Raw genomic sequence first — 18,314 nt, 5'->3', positions numbered from 1 at the left:
CACCTCCATGTTGCCCAAAAGCTCATTAATAAGTCCAGGTTCCAAGTTGTCCTCACATTGAGTATGAGCCTGGTGCCAAAGGCGCCAGGACTGACTCCAGGAGAGTCTTTGGTGAGATGGCAAGGCCTTTAAGGCCATAACGGGGAATGGTAGCCTTGCCCCAGTGACTTGTCTATGAGGGTTAGGGGCAGGAATCATGACAGCTAATTAATGCCCTAGCAAACCAGTGTGGCTGCGCACTTTACAGGAGTCTATGGTTTGTAAAGTTTTCATTTTACTTTTGTCTTTTAGTTTGACCTAGTGATTGAGGAATTGTAAAGATTTAAAGGATTGTTGGCGTACATTACACATCAAGCTGCATGTCCATTTGTATACTGGAAAGTTTGTTTGAGTGAAAGGAGCATTTGGTTCAAAGTTTGTTGGGGACGTTTTTTTCTGTAAGGGTTTCTTTTGCCATAAAGGTGTGTTCCACCATTTCATACCCTCGACTATCATTGCCTATGGCAATTGTTTTTTGTTGTTCTTGTTTATAAGCTTCTCCATTAAAATATGATTATGTGCTTCTTCTGTGAATCCATTCACCATTACAGAAGTTTGAAAAGGTCTAAACACTGTGCATGTTTACAAGTAGTTTTTGTAATTTATTGATTAATTTAGTTAATGGTTTCAGTCTGTTTAGAATTAATACAAACACTTTTCCCTTTAGTAGAAAAGTGCTGTCAATTAGAGCTTGCCGGATTAGTCTCCTGCAGTAGTTTTTGAGGGTAGATCGTGACTTTTCATCTGTTTTCATAAGATTGTGAAGAAATCTATGGTGGAAGATTTTGTGTAAAATAAATGTTTTAGATTGCTTTACCATGACTATGTTAACACTGGTAGATAGAGGGTTAGGTTTGTTAGTATGTCTGCTTTTCTTTGTTCATATTTTTTTACTTTTAGTTTTTGAAGTGGGGCCTTACTTTTTTAGTCATGGCTGGTTTAGTTTTGTTGAGTGAGGTCACTAGCTGTTTTGTTTTCATGTTTTCAATACATTGTTTTAGAGGTGGATGACTATATGGTGTAGTTGTATTCTTATATGCTCTATTGTTCTTTCTTTTGTATGGAGTTGCCTTTTAGTAGGCATTGTGTTGTGTCTGTGGGAAAAGAGAATGTTTGTGTTGGAAAGTTGTGCAATGCATATGCATGTATGGTGCATGGGTTTGTGGGTGTGATCGTAGAGATGAATAGTGAGCTGTTTGATTGTGAGATGGTCTCAGGAGGATAGCTCAGAGGCAATGTGCTCACCTTAGAAGCAAGATGACACGGAGCAACACAGGTTTGATCCCCGGATCCGCGCTTAGAAACCTCTCGGTAATAAGCGCTTTATAAATAACCTATCATATCATATTATATCATATCATATATTAGGTGTGGTTGGGAAGGTTGTGAAAGTAAGAGTATGCAGAGCTGCGGTGGTGTTGGGTTAGTGAGTAAGGGAGTCATGGTGTGATAGAATCGGTAGGGTTATTGTGCTGTTGTTAGAAACAGAGTGGGTGTTGCAATGGTGGTGTGCAGATGGGAATAGTAAGTGTGTGAATGGTGAAATATAATGGGCTAGAGTGAAAGAAATGTTGGTTTGAAAATAGTCTGGGGTAATATATAGTGGAACTGTACTGCTGTTTTTAGATACATATACATGGCACACTAATGTACTTACTTTGTTGGATGCAAAGGGTATTTGATTTTTGGTTGTTTTCTTCAGTAATGTGCTTCTTTCTGTAATTGTAAAAGAAAGTTGATGGGGATATGTGGTAATGGCGAAGTACTTTTAGTAAGCAAGGTTGATATTTATGAAGGAAGGAGGAGTAGTTGGGGAAAACAGTTAATAAAATTGGTGGACGGATAAAAATGGATGCTTTTAGGGACATTTTCGTGACAGTTAAGAAATGTTTATGTGCATTTGTGGAGGCCCAGTAATGTTTTGTAAAAGAGAAGAAAAGTTGATGGAAAAGATTTATAGTACACTTTTAAATGGCAGTTGGTGTGTGGAAGTTTAATATGTTAGGAATATATGAATACTTGCCAACATGACACATTCTAATCTGTCGATGTTTATGTAGTCCCAGAATATAGAGAAAAAAGTTTGACGCCATAAGTAGCTGAAGATTGGAATGGGTTACGTTAGGCAGTATGCATGTACTGTCGATATATTAAACTGGCACACACTGAGTGCCAATTACAAATGGTTTACAGATATATTATATCTGCTTTAACTTTCTTTTATGAAAAGGTGACACAGTGCTGCTGGAATTGCAGATATTAATTTTTTAACTTGTTTCAATATTTTGAAAAGCACAGCATTTTATATGTTTTTTTGATATACATGTTTTGAATCAAGGCTCTGAAAGTGGGGGAGTTTTTCACACAACTCTCAGGGGTCCTACAATGTAGTGAGGTCCTGGGCAGCAGTGTGGTTGGCTGAGATGCAGGTCTTGTTCCTGCAGAAGTTCACCCCAACAGTGCCTTGGGGTGGCTAGGGGACAGAGCTTGCCTCTGCCTTGGAACACCTGCCTTCACTCACAATTGAAGAACTTTGGAAAGGACTGTTCTCCCAACAGGGTCAACACGTAATCTTCTTGAAGGTTTGAAGTCCACAGACAATTTAAAGAAGTGGTGGGGAACTCCTTCATTTAAAGGCAAACACCACCAGCTCATTGGACTAAAGGTAACCTGCTTTATGGGTCCAATCCATGTTCTTGGAACAAGTGGAAATTGCCTTCGAACATCACATTCAAAGTGCTTTATTCTACAAGAAGTGAGGAAGTGGAGGGGACAGGAATGAAAGACAGAGTCACATAGAAACAAGATGGTGGAAAATGTCTCCAGCTGCAAAGAACTCCCTCTGTCTACACGTACTCTGCCTCCTTCCCTTCCTAGTGGAATAAACAGTCTTTAGATATGCAGCACCCTTGTGTGAGGCCTAGTCTTTTGTGAAGGGGTGGGCCCTTTGATTCCTGTTCCCAGGCAAGCATTGTGTGGAGTGGCTGTCTTTCTGGGGAGGACTTACCTTCTCCCACAAACGTACAAAGAAAGGCAATCCCTCAAGGCTGCAGTCTTGCCAGCAGTGGCACGAACCAGCCTATCTGTGGAGAATTCACATAACCATTCCACAGCTGAACTGGGCTCACAGGGCTACCACATGTGTGAAAGCAAATTGATGTGGCTTGAAAACTATAATGTAGAGAAGGAGATGTACACGTCACTCTTGGAGCTCGCCCCTTTTTTATTTTTTATTTTTGGGGGGGTTACTCCCTCAAAACCCCATCCCCTTTCATTTTTTTTTTATATTCCCGTACACCCACACCCAATTAATATATTTTTCTAACCCCCCAAAAAATTTCTATGTGTTTTTTCAGCAAAAAATGTCTGGTTAAAAAGCCTGCGAAAAAACATCCCGCAATGAAAGGACGTTGTACCCGTTTTGCTTACGTGCTGATAATGAGCCAGGAGAGGATACCAACCATACATTGTTTCATATGCCAATCCTGATGTTATTGTACTATTATCTGTATTATACATAGAGGTTGTTCTAGGCATGTCTACCAGATAAAGGGCAGCCAATGATGTTACTAAGATCTAAATTAGCTATAGGTATACATGTTCCCTTCACCAATCCTTCTGCATGATAGGCTTTTAGTATTTGCCACAAAGGTTGACATCATAGCTGATGCATAATGAGGTATGAAGCCTTTGTGTAATGGGCATTTATTTGAAAGTGAGTAATCTGCAATTTGTTATGCTTGCCAGATTTTCACACTTTATTTACTGATAATAAAGTAGTAGTTTTCCATATTATTTGAGTCTGCCCAGTTATTTTGACCTGTAATTAGTTGTTATGGTAATCCCCTCCAGCCCTTGATACGATCCAGGAGCTACTGCACAATAACAAATCCTGGCCACCATATATTAGCTCGGTTTTGGCAAATTTTTACAAGTGTCCCCTGCATGACCCACTGGCATCCTGCGGGAGCTTAGTATGTATGTGAGGAGCTTAGTCATGAGATGGCTACATGTTACAATGTCCTTATTTTCAGTGGGGATGCTACAATAATTTTGGGAGGAATGTGGTTGTTGGTACAGGAATAAATCAGATAAGTGTAGTATTAAAATTCCATTAAAGGTGTTAAACTATCCAACAATGTGAAGACACTTCTTTGTTGATCCAGAGAAAGTGTATAAGTAAGGGTTAGGTACCTCTGGCCACTGTAGTAGGCTTCTGGTTAAGTTGCTGGTCAGGTGGCCACTACGCAATCCAATGGTAGTCTTTGCTGCATGGTTGCTGGGAGAGGGTTGTTTGGGGTGTGGATGATATATCAGAGGATCACGTTGAGAAGAGCTGAACCAAAATCACAAAGAATGCTCAAGAATACACAGGCCTAGAAGCTGGCTGAGCCTGTATAGCTGAAGAAGTAATTGCAAGGAGTTCCTCGCTACTATAGTAGGCAAAGGTTAACATGCCTTGTTACATGACCACTACCCAGTCCAATGTGTTCCCTTGCCACAGAGGATGCTGATGGGGTATTGGAAGGAATGGGGTTGCTGGGACAAGGGGTCAGGAGAAGAAAATGCAATATTGATGCATCCTCACTAATCCTGGTGAGCTGGAGAAGTGAGTAGTAGATGTGTATGGCCATTGTAATAGACTTCAGGTTAGGGTGCTGTAGAGGAGCAAATGAATGCCTCTGCCCCCTAATTCTTATATGTTGGGAGCCTGAGATCGTGCCATGCCTGACACCAACAGTTGTGACCATACCACGGAGAATATTCGAAAGAAGATACCCTCTGCGAAAGCATTACCAAATGTATTGCTGAAGAGATGATAATCTAAGGGAGGAACTCCCTGAAGGAATATGAGAAAGAGCGTGACGTACTAAGAAGACTGGCTGAAGAGAATGCATGGACCCTATAGAAACTGATGGCGAAGTTAAAAATCAATTAAACTTGCATATGCAAAAAAGAAGATTGCATGTGTGTGATGCACTGCTGAAAATGTAATCCATTTTACTAACTGTACAGATGCAGCAACGCAAGTAGATTAGGTGATCTTAGAAGCTGGCTATATGTAGTGACTAGACTGCAGGCGGAGCAGCGATTGTATAGAAGCTGGACGTCGGTGTCATGAATTAGTAAGCACAAACCCATGAAGAGGAAAGGTCGAGAACTATGTAGCAGCCAAGAATTAGCTGAGATTGCGGACTTGAATGGCGAAGCTCCATGGCCTGGTGTCAAGGCTAAAGGCAGCCAAGAATGTTTATCTATTCTGGAAGGCAGCAAACGTGAGAAACTGAATCATTTCTTGTTAAGGTGCAAAGAAGGAACACCAAGTGTGCCAAGGTTTATTCAATTAACACATTTAAAGACTGCAAAATGGTCCGAATTGTGGTGTCCTGTCACGTGAGCCAAGGAGGGAAATAGAGTTGGGCATGGAATTTCAGAACTAGGATAGTGTATGCCCGCACTCCATTATATCCCCAAAGACAACAATACACTGCAAGGCCAAGTTCAAAGGCAATCTTCATGGCAAAAGGCATAGGTGATGAGAGACGTTGGGCTAATTGGGTGGGGAGGTAAAGTCATGTCCACCTCCTGGCACCTGGGTATGAGCTTACGTGCTGGTAAGTGAAATGAATGTTCCAGACATTGCACAAGTGTGCCAACCAATTGTAGAAGGTAATATATCAAAGGGCCTTATAGTTCAAGAGAACCAGTGATATACTGTGTACTTAATAATGTTGAAGAACACTTGCACTAGAGGTGAGCGCAAGTTGTCCACCTGATAGTAGACACCCAATCACAATCCCACCCACTATAGAAAGTATACTTAGATGTTCTCCTTGAGCGTATTACAATCCCTCTTAGGTTTTTCTTATTTGCCATGTAGTATTTAGTAGCTAACTGTGTTTTTTTAATGAAATGTATTGGAGACTCGAGTGAACATCCATTGATGCCCAATGTAACTCCCTGTTATAGACAATTGATATTAAAACAGAAACATTTTTCCATCTTCGGGAGTTGGTTTGATTGTTTGGTGTTGGAGTTATTCTGCATCCCATCCATTGCATGCATGCTATCTAATGGGGTCTAAAGCCCACGTGGTAGCACTGCGGAAGGTTAAAAGATCCAAACTAGGTTGTCCCTAGTTTTTTGGACAATCGAGTATCCTCTGCCATTTAGCCAGAAGATCGCAGGGTTTCCTTTGGAGCACGGCCGAATAGGAATAATCTTGCAAGAAGAACCGAGAAGGTGGGCAGGTCCCCCTTTGATGAAATCCCTGCCTGGTTTCCATGGGAGCTCTGCAGATGGAAGGCAAAGTGATCGAATTGGAGGAGGAATCGATACTGAAGAACTTGGGCCTCATTACGACCCTGCCGGTCCGGAAAGAATGGTGGTGGTAAATCCGCCACCACCATTCTTTCCAGATCGCTGATTAAGAGTCCTGCAGGCGGGAGGTGTCACTCCTGCCAGGTCTGACCTGGCGGGTTTAACACCACCCGCCTGCAGGCGGACATGGAAACATTGGCTCTGTCATAGATGGAGCCAGTGTTTCCATGGTCCCCCTCCCCATGGAGTCCTATAGGACTCCATGGGAATGGGGATTTACCGATTTCCACCTCTGGAATTACCGGATCACCAGTGTTGTAATGCCCAGTGATTCCGGCAATCACGGAGGCGGAATGGTAATACGAGTTTGGCGGTCCCCTGCCGGAATTTCCGGCAAGGTTACCGTCGTACTTGTAATGAGGCCCCTTGAGTCAATTAACAAACAAATGGTTAGTAGATTAAGGGGAATGACACATTAAGGGGTTGGGAGTGTGATCATTTTTGGTTAACAGGAAATATTGTGTGGAGAAGATATAAGCACCTAGAATCCTAAACTCAAGAGAGTTTCAGAAAGAGATGTCTCAAATCCCAAAGGGTGTAGGACAAAAACATTTAACACATGGACATGTCTGTGTAAGGTGACATCGCAAAGCCTGTACAGGGAATAAGAAAAGGCGAGAGAAAGGAAAAAGTGTGATCATATTGTTTATAATTGTGTAAGGTTGACAGTTCGTTTGTTAATTGAGTAAGAATATTGTAGATCGATAGAAATTGAGAAGTCATTCAGAAAGGTGGAGGCACTATAGTAACTACCTAGTGCAGAGGTTGCTACCAATCCAGAGGTAGAAATAGCTAATTGAGAAATGAGAGGCTTAACTGGCGATTGATGGTACACACTCATATTTGTTGTTTTAACATATTGAAAAGAAGGTTATTTAAAAGGTTTTTTTTATAAATATGGTAAGTATTGACAGTCATTTGAGACTTGTCACCATGGGAGACGTTCCACTTATGCACTTATGTATGACACTGCCAAAGAACATGCCCAAGCTCCACCAGCATAGTGCGGAATGTGTGAAAGGCACAGCAGATAAAATATTCATGTCATGGCCACGAGGCAGATAGCTGTCAACAGCAGTAATGCAACACATGACCACATATTTGCACGCTGCGTACAGGGGGAAGAAATTTGAGAAAAGTATTGCTATTCCAGAGCTCTGGAAGGTGTACCAGGAAGAGAGAGACGTTCCACCACCTGAAGAGTGGATGCTTAGTCAGTTGAAGTAGGAAGGTGCTGAGCCCTCAGCTCCCCTTACCTTGCCTGAAGTAAAAGATGATAGTATGGAAGTAATAGGAGTGTATCCTTTAAAGGAGTTGAAAGCGGTGAAAGCCTATAGTAATCCAACATACAAACCTCCCGCTTATAGCAGTGATGAAAGTCCAGAGCAGAATAAGAGAAAAGACGAGATCTGTAAGATCATGCAAGACAAAGAGGAAAAGAATGAGCTGTCAAATATATCGACAGAAATAGAAATAGAAATCAAGAGATGGAAAGGACAGAAGGATAAAGCTGACGGGATAGCACTCGTGCAGAATGAATGGGTGGGTTGAGAGATATTACTTAAAATTGCTGGGAAAAGCCTTGAGGAATTTAGGCAAAGGAAAGATAGGGATGAACAAGATAGAAGGGACGGCGAACAAGAGAAAAGAGGATGGGCAGAAAAGAAAGAACATGGAGGGACGAGAACAGATGCATCAAGAAGAGCACCAGAAAAAGGAGGAATGGGCAGAAGAGCAAAGAAAGTATGACAGTAGGCAGAGAGCAATGGAAGACAGGGATAGAAGAGAAAGAAAGTGAGTAGAGAAAGAAGCACACAAATGAATGGACACAAGAATACTGAGATGAAGGGAAGAAGAGGAAAGAAGGGAAGGAGTAAGGAAGGAAGAGCAAAGACAAGAAGATGACAGAATTAGATGGGAGGCAAGAAAACAAAGAGAAGCGGATAAAGAAATAGAACAAGGGAGAAGACAGTGGGGTCTGGATGCCAATGTTGTTCATAAAGACCCCGTGAGGTCGAGCCCAGCAATACAATGGGATAGAACAAAAGAGTTCCTTTCGATAAAGGAAGCAATGTCAGGAAAATCTATAGTAGTATTGGAAGAAGAAAACTTTGATATAGGAAGCATTGGAGATAGGATAATTTCCCATTTTGGAAAAAAGGGGGAGCAAGGCCACAGTATATTCCATGGCTGCAGATGGATAAGGATAATTTAAGGTATAAGTTCCCGAGTTTGACTTTGGGCACTGGGAAATGGATATACGAGTTAGAAAAAATGACAGGAGAAAATGTGCTAGCCATAGGGGACATTAAGGGTCTCCTGGCAGCTATTCTTGGGGAGAGAGCCGATGACATATGAAGGAGAGCGGGGTATTCAAGTGTGACAGCACAAAACACAGTGCATGACAGAGCACCATTTAATAACTATAGAGTAGCTGTGTGGAGGGCTCTCATGGTAGAGTATCCTGATACATCAGATATCGGTGCAATTATGACACGTAAGATGTAGGAAGATGAAGACCCCAATGCTTACATTCAGGATATCCAAGAGAAAGGGCAGCTTGAACCTCGAGAGCCATGGAAAATAACTGCAGCATTATTTTAACATATTGTATGTCAGGGTTACCCCGAGACAGTACAGAGGCAATTGAAGGAACAGGTGGGGATGGAAGAAAAACCGTGGCCTGAGATACAGTTGACGATAGTGCATCACTGTCGGGTATTGCAGGAGAAAAATAGAAAGAAAGAGGAGGCTAGGAAAATGAAGGAAGCCAAATTAGTTCAGAAATTGTCAAAATATGCTAAAGAAGGGGCGGTATTGATGAGTAGAGAATGATTGAGAATGCAGGAAGCAATGGGTACATCACAGGCAAATAATCAGTGGCCGTTGGACCAAGGTGGATATGGGTTTGTGCCACGAGGCAGAGGTATGGGCCATACAGGAAGAGGACGATTCCAGAATAATCAAGGTAGGTTTCAGGATACACAGAATGAGAACCAAAGCACCCTGGGAGGACTAGTTAGGCGAGCACCCCCAGTATGTTGAACTTGTCAGGTAACAGTCACATTGCACGTATATGTGGGAGTCAAAGGAATGTACAGAATGGTCAATTCCAAGAGGGGGGACAGCTTATCCTGCACCATATAGTGCACAAAATAGGGAAGGGTTTGACCAAGATCACACAGTATATCAGACACAAGCACTGCAAGTACAGCAGGTACAACCAGCAGAACAAGTGCAAATTAATCCACCACAAGGGCAGTCGTAACATGCCCCCATGCAAACACAGCAGTACGCAAACACTGGACAAGTGCTGACACCCAGGATAGGAGGTGTCACTGTGGTAGGGTGAAATCCTTTCTGTCACACCGTTTCGCCGTTGGCAACTACGGCGTCATTGGTCTCTGTGTGGGGTTCTGTTTCCAGGAGAAACGGGGAAAACAAGAAGAAACAGTGTCAACGGTCTAGTCGTTGCACGTTGTCATCAAGATCATGTGACTGATCTTCTGACCCCTTTTAAGGAATCCGGAACTCTGTTCTGATGCGTCACTACTACTATTAGTGGTGCTCCGTAAGTTCGCTCGCGAATAGAAACTACCCAAGTCCAACTGCTTTCTCTAATTTCTGTCCTGTATTAACGTTCCCTTGTCTCGCTCCTTTCCCTTCCTTTTCTTCCAGCAGCCTCGAGAACTCCCTCGTCCCGACTAGCCGAGCCGATCGCTCTGCTCTCTGTATAGGGCAACCCGTCCGCCTAGCGGAAGTAAGTGCATTCCTAGGTTAGAACAGGTTCTCCCTTCTTCCTTCTATTCGGACTTACCATTTTTCCCTTTTCAGTCACATTCCTCTGTGTTGGACTCTCCCCCCGTAAACGGCCGGAGAAGTTACATTCCCAAGGTTGTCACGTTTCCAGACCAAACGTTAGTATCAGACTTGATACCTGCATTTCATGTACTATCTCCTCAGTCTCCTTTCTCCCACTCACCTGTGCCTCTTATCATATAGATCTCCTGTTCACGCTGCGACCTAAGGAACGAGGGACCCCAAGTTCCACCATTTCCGAAGCTAGTGATCATCCTCAGCAAGACGAAGGATTCCTGTCATCCAGGGTTTTTTTCCCCAGAGGGTTTCCCTGGGATTCGTGTTCTCCCCTACCAGTTCTTATTATTTGGTACAGGGGGGAGCAGGAGTTTCGGGGGGATCCTTCCAACGACCGTTGCAGCTCCAGATCCATTGACACCCGAACAGGTTAGTGTTTTTCCACTACGGAATTCAAATTGAGATTTCCTAGGCTTCTGGCTGGCATTTCCTAACGGAGTATTTACTCTATGGGTAACACTTTCACAGGGACAGAGATGAGCCTCTAGCCACAATAGGACAGCTCACAGGGTGACTTGTTTTGTTCAGTTCTATCTGTGACACTAGACCCCCAAGAGGAACCAAGGGTCAATGTGACGATAGGAGGAAAATCCTTTTTTTTTATAGTAGACACTGGAGCTACTCGTTCATGTATACGAGAGGGAAAATATCCAATGTGCGGAATTGCCATGAATACTCAAGGGTTCTCTTGAGCTACAAGCCAAGTTCCTTTTACTGACAAATTACCAGTCTCTATAGGAGAGTGTGACATGTCTGTTCCTTTGTTATACTCACGACAGACACCAGTTAACAATTTGGGAAAGATTGGGTGACAAAACGTAACATAAGGATTTCATTTACTGATCAAAGGATAGTATGCTCCACTCCAGGAATCCACTATTTAAATGTGGGCAAATGTATATTTATGTATATATGTATGGCATTCACAGGGCAAGTGGCTTTGCAAGGCGTTCTCGTAGATCCAGAGGTTTTTCTATATGGGGTGAGCATTCTGTTGACATGGCTACCTGGCTTGGTGGGAAAAATGTAAGGATACCTGACAAGTTTATATTTAGACCACAAATACCTATGGACAAAGGGGGGGGGGGCAAAATATCCCTATAGAATTAGAAGCAGCCATATTACAAAAGGAAATGGTGATGCTTGAAGGAATGGATGATAAGGGTAGATCATGGAGAACAGTATATGCTCTTGAGGAAAGGTAGAAATTGACTGACATTACTGATGACGACATGTTTAGGGAAGATCGAACAGATGATGAAGTGATGTTCTTTATGAGCATGACATATTAGATAATAATAGAAAATAGTGAAGTCCCACAGTGATGACAATAATGTGGCAGCGTCCAGCATACTTTCAAAAAGACTTGGAAAAGGTACTGAGTATACTTTGGACCACAGGCCCTCATGATGTAGGCCTATTGAAAGGAATAGGAGAAGTCAAAATGAAACTGATGCCAAGGGAGATTTTACCTCAAGCAAGACAGTGGGCCTCATCACGACTTGGGCGGTAACCCTTAAAATCGGCGTTAGCGCTCATAGCGCCGATTTTAAGGGTCCGTCGGATCAGGACTCCTAATACCGCCGGCGGATTAACAGCCGGCGCAAGGACAGCCGACTGTACAAGCGCCGGCCATAACAGCGCCAGGAACCCTTAGCGCTAAAACATCATCGATCAGGAGTCCGGCGTAAGCGCTATTAGCGCCATGAAAGCGGCGGATAATCCGCCGAAAATACCTCCAGCAAAAAGCTGGAGGTAACAGTACACAGGCCACAGCAATGAGGGCCCAGGTGTAAGCAATGCAATCCAGAGGCCTACAAAGGACCCACCCATGCACAACACCCCCTCCCCAACACCATGGTGCCATTTGGAACCGGGAGCCTTGATGTCGACTACTACCTGCTGCGCCTTGAGCTACAGAGGCCAGTCAACCAGGCCAGGGTCCTGGGAGTGTAGGGGGCAGTGGGGATGAGGAGAAGGAGGATGAGAGCAGCAGCAGCAAGGCGCCCAGCCATCCCCAGGGTCAGGCCAACACCCTGGGCCCTAACTGATGGTCAGTTGGTGACAGAATATCCGCTGGACAGGGCAACCATCACCCAGTTGCTGGACACAATCCGGGGGACATATGCAGCTGCAAATCCAGCAGCACGGCAGTACCTCCCCTAGTGAATATCGTGTCTGTGCTACTATCACTTGGGACTGGCAGCGACCACCATACCGTTGCCATGATGCATGGAATGGTCCAGTCCACATTCAGTGCCATGCTGGTATCGGTGCTTGATGCACTGTTGAATCATGTGAACGAACACATTGCATTGCCAGCCACACAGGCACAGGTGCACCAGCTGAAGGGTCAATCCCATGCCATTGCCCAAGTGCCAAATGTAATAGAAGCCCTGGACTGCACACATGTGGCACTTGTACCACCCCAGGCACACATGCCTACAGAAACCGGAAACTGTACCATTCTCTCAATGTGCAGGTGACATGTGGCCCTGACCTCACCTTCAGCCACTGCTGTGCCCGCTACCCAGGATCCACCCACGACTCCATGCTCCTACGCAACAGTACCCTGCCAGCGTACATGGAAAGGCACCAAGGCCAAAACACATGTCTACTGGGTGAGTACAAATGTATACCATAAAGCATGTCAATCCACAACTGATGTTGCCTGACACTGAATCCATCATTCCCAAAAGTCAGTAGCATCACAGCAGCATACACATACAAGCAGAAAGCACGATGAACCTTGGACATGTCCAGCACAGCAGAACACACCCATGCAGGATGTAAGTCATGTAGCGGCACCGTGACATATGGAATACCCACCACAACAAAGCCTCCAGTGTGAGTAGCACCATGTTTCCCAACACTGACACACTCCAGACATCCCACCCTGGCCACCCGACAGCAAAGAAATACCAAACCATCACCTGGCACATCCACGAATGCTCCACACATAAGTAGGCCGAGTGATGACAATGCACATCCCACAAACACTGTCCCCAAAATGGCCATGGGAATGCATTGAGAACAGTACAGAATAGTGAAGATCAGCAAGTGCAACTGTAGGCCAATGGATTAGCAATGACACATGAGCGAGCCACTTCTGTCAAGCAGAAGTAGATGGAAGGGCCCCCCTCATCCTGCGACATGTGAATGAGTACTGTTACATATCGAAACATAGCCGTACCAAGTGGAGACTACCCCATTGATTCAATCGTGCCCATAGGACAGCGCACTCCACAATGTCATAGGCCAAATGAGAAATATGACAAAATCACACTGATGACAGGGCTCCGTACACCCACTGGACTTACCTTGTCCCCATACCGGCTTTCTCTCCCCTACATATGAATTTGGATATCCCCAGTACGCGTGGCTCATTACCCCTGTGCGTCACCCACACACGGCTGCGTAGCGGGCATACAACCTTGGCCATGCCCGTACACGGATCTGTGTGGAGAGGGCATTTGGACTTTTGAAGGCACGCTCCCGGTGCTTCGACCGCACAGGAGGTGCTATGATGTATGCTCCAGAAGAAGCCGTGAAATTTCACCGACATGTGCCATGCTGCACAACATCTGCTGTTGCAGATATGTGCCACTGCCCCCTGATGCTCATGTGCAGCCACCTGAGGATGGCAGTGAGGACGATGAAGGTCCAGAAGGTGTAGCACATGCAAAAAGGGTGGTCCTGAGGGAAGGGGGGTTGGCCAGACAGGGATTGATTTATGGAGTCTTTTCAAAATGGGTAATAGGTAAATACAGAATGTCACTTCTACATTGAATTGCATTTGTAACAATCACCACTGTCCATGCATTGTGATTTTTTTAATGTGATTTATTATTCCCTCAAACAATCCCCCACCCCCCAGTGAACACACAACAATCCCCCCTCCCCCCAGTGAGCACCCAACAATCCCCCCTCCCCCCAGTGAACACACAACAATCCCCCCTCCCCCCAGTGAGCACCCAACAATCCCCCCTCCCCCCAGTGAACACACAACAATCCCCCCTCCCCCCAGTGAACACCCAAAAATGTGCTGTTGCCTAATCAGGCCAACACCAATGATGCCATGCACCCCTATGATGGGCGTGGGCGCTTCCCTCTCCCAGGACCCTCCGGTGTGTGTGCCCTCAGGTGGCGCAAGGACCGGCGCCTTGGAGATGGGTCCAGTGAACCCTCTGTTGGTGTTGTTGAGGTCGAGAGCACGAAAGCACTGCCCATCATGTGTTGGCGCATGAGGGCATTGGCCTCACGTTGTTGCTCTGCTAGGGCAGACACAGCCTCCGTTAATTCACGGACCCTCTGGCCAAAGCCTGTGAGGGCAGCAGTGCATTGTTGCACAACATGGCGCGTGCGTGCATTGTCCCGGTCAATGTACTTGCAACCATGCCGGATTGAGTTGCTCACAGCCTTGATATGGCGGCTCTGGACTTTGGCCATTGCTTCAACACGGGCCTGTTTGGCTTCAATTATGTCCAGGCGGCCCATTACTGCTTCCCCAGTGACAAGGCCCTCTCCTGGCGCGTCAGGTGGTGGACCGCGAATTGTGCGCTGTTGGGGGGGGCTGCATGGTGACATGTCACCAGACCGGACTGGGCTGCTTGGCTCGCAACGATGGCCCTCAGGGCTCCCATATGACGGGGTGTCGACATCGGGCTGGGGTGTGCTGCAGCGGGGCACAGCCACATGCCGACTCCCTGCCTGCTGCCTGCCAGTGCTTGGCCTTCCATGGGCTGTGGATGCCCCTTGCCCATCACTGCTGCTGTGGGTGTGTGCTGCGGTGGCATGATGCCCACGTGAAGGTGTCACTCCCACATCCGGCTGCGAATCCGGCCTCTCTACCTCGGCGTCGGGGCTATGGATGTAGGGTTCCGGTGAGCTGCCGGTAGCCTCCCTGCGGCCATGTGGCTGCCGCTGCTGTCTGGCGGGGCTGAGTTGGGGTGAGGAGGGTGTTCCACGGTGTTCTCTCACGTGGGTGCCGCCTCGGGGGGGGTGCTGGTGGAGGCACAGTGTCCTGGGCGCATTGCTGGTGTGGCCTCATCATCAACGGCCTCTTGGGATCGACGTGTGCCTGTGGGGTACATAGGGGGTGGTTTGAGTACAATGCTACATACATTTGTGTGATGCAGGTCATGCCAACAAGTGTGAATGAAGACAGTGACAATGACGCATTCAACTTTCATTCTGTTCAGTCAACATGTGGGGCTTGTTGTGGATGTGCATGGAGGGACACAGCATGGGTAAGCGTGGTTGGGGTGGACTGCGCTCAGGCTTTTGTGGTTGTGTTGATGCACAGTACCACTCTACGTAGCTGTCCTATGGCTATGGGAGTCTATCCCCTGCCCCTGTCATTCATGCACTGCACGTACAGGGTCGTCTAGGCAGCACTGACGTTCTAGGGATGTGGCCCTCACTTACGGGTGTATGCAGTGCCTCAGACACATGTCTTCACTCTCATTCAGATGCATGTATTCGGGGATGGGACTCACCTGCCGTTGGATCAATACCAGTCCCTGCCTCCACTCCACCGATGCCCTCAATGGTCCCAACATCAATGAGGCCCGTCAGTTTCTCCTCCCATGGTGTGAGGTCGGGGGGGGTGGTGGGCCTCCTCCTGTGGCCCTGCTTGCACTCCTGTGCTGGGACAGGATGCCTCTCACCCGAACCCGCAGGTCATTGAGCCGCTTGCGGCAGTCTTCACCATCCCGGGGCACGCGGCCAACTGCACTGACCCTTTGTGCCACGCTTTTCCATATTTGCCCTCTGCGCATTGCGCTTGTTTTGCGCTGCTGCAGCTCGTGGTGGTGAGTCAGTGCCTCATCCACAAGGACCTCAAGTTCTTGGTCGCTGAACTTAGGTTTTCTGACCCTATCCATGGCAGACTTGCCCCTGGTGCGCTCCTGACTCATTACTGCCTTCGGATGGAGTGGATGGCTTCCAGTGCTTGAGATATCTGACGGATTGTGATTTCCAAAATGGCCGCCGCTTTATTTCCCGTTCCGGCGGTGACGCGTTTCCAGCGCGCTATGAGCGCGCGCTCCTAGCGCGCGCTATGAGCGCGACCTGGCGGTAGCGCACGGTGCGCCGGATTTAAGGGTTCGCGCTAATCGCGCTTACGCCTTGGACCGGGGTGCGTGCACGATTAGTCATGATCTGGCAGATTATCCGCCAGGTGCCTTGGCGTTAGCGCTATTTAGGTCCGGCGGATAATCCGCCACATTTACCGCCCAAGTCGTGATGAGGCCCAGTATCCCATGTTTTGAGATGCTGATGAGGGTATATTTCAGAATATCTCAGCATTGATGAAACAAGGTATTCTGGTGCCATCGGAATCGTCGTGTAATAATATGAGACCGATTAACCAGATTGTAGATGCAGGGTTTCCTTTACTTCCTAACCTGGTGACGATCTTATGCAGTATCCCAGTGAAAGCTCGATATTTTATGGTGATCGAATTGAAGAATGAATTTTACTCGATCCCGTTGCACAAAGATTTGCAAGACTTGACTTCTTTTATGTTCCATCAAATTTGACTGAAACATACTTGTTTGCCCCAGGGGTACTGTGAGTCTCCATCTATCTTTAACAGAGTCCTACAGATGGATCTAGGCAATATTGATCTTAAGAGTCTGGTGATACAGTATATAGATGACATTTTAATTTGTAATGATAATTATAATGATGTGTTATTTATATAGCACTTTAATCCAAAGTGCTTTACAGAGCACATATTTACATACAATATCACCCAACCAAAATTGGTACTCATTTATCGACCTTGGAACGATGAAAGGCTGAGTTGGCCTTGCAAGGATTCGAACCTGCGACCTGCAGATCACGCTCATATCGCAGCCCAAGCGCTCAATCCGCTGAGTAGCACTGCAGAAGATGAGTGCAGGCAAGATTCTATTCAGTTGATGACTCTCCTAGCAGACAAGGGATACAAGGCAGAAAAGGAGAAGTTACAGACCAAGAAGTGGTGTTATACATAGGGCAGTTAATTTCACATGAAGGAAAGAAGATGATACCTGAAAGGACTGAGGCGATTATGAAAACCGCAAAGCCAAATACAGTGAAACAGATGCAACAGTTTCTGTGGCTATGTAATTATGTTAGAGCCTGGGTGTTTGATTACAGTTCATATACAAGCCCCCTTTTGCAAGCCTTAAAGAAAGCACAAGTGGATAAAAAAAAGAGTGGACTGAAGAAATGGAGGAAAGGTTTGAGGAATTGAAAAAGCAATTTGTACAGCCCTGCCTTAGGAATTCCCAATTATGCTTAGGCATTGTATTTATGTTCACACAAATGGGACAGTCATGACGGAAGTGCCTACACAGAGGACCACATTGGGGTACATGTCTTTAGCATATTGTAGTGGGATTTCAGACCCAGTTATGAAAGGACACTTTCCTTGCGAACAGTCATTGGCAGCCACCGCCTTCGCAATTGAGATGTCTACAAGTATTGTCATGAGCTGCTCTATGAATCTGTTCGTGGAGCATGCTCTGTTTGCCATTTTAGAGAAATCCAAAGGTACATTGACATCTCAAAGAGCTTCAGCATATAAGGTAATTATTTCAAACTCAACCATTAAAACTTTCAGATGTAAAATAGTGAATCCTGAATCATGTATAGCTGAGCCAGTAGCAGAAGATGATCATGCGCATGACTGTGCTAATTATGTTGAATTTTATGATGATATACCTCGTGTGAAAGAAAATGTTTTAGCAGGAGGTTAGATTCCCTTTATTAATGGTTCTTCAAAAATTGATGAGACTGGTGGGGAAAGACATTGAGGTTCAGTGGTAATAAGACAAAGATTAAATGGAGAATTTGAAGTTGTAGCAAGTGCCAGGCTACCATCTCACTTTTTAGCGCAATCAGCAGAATTGGTAGCGCTAATTGTAGTGCTCGAGAAACACAAAGGGCAGGAAGTGATGGTGTACAGTGACTCTGCCTATGTGACCTCAACCGTACACGCAGGGCTAGCATGTTGGAAAAGAAATGGC

Source organism: Ambystoma mexicanum, chromosome 10 (genome assembly GCF_040938575.1).
Source record: "Ambystoma mexicanum isolate Mex_15411 chromosome 10, UKY_AmexF1_1, whole genome shotgun sequence".
In the NCBI taxonomy this organism is placed as follows: domain Eukaryota; kingdom Metazoa; phylum Chordata; class Amphibia; order Caudata; family Ambystomatidae; genus Ambystoma; species Ambystoma mexicanum.
Note: the sequence above shows the minus strand (reverse complement) of the source record.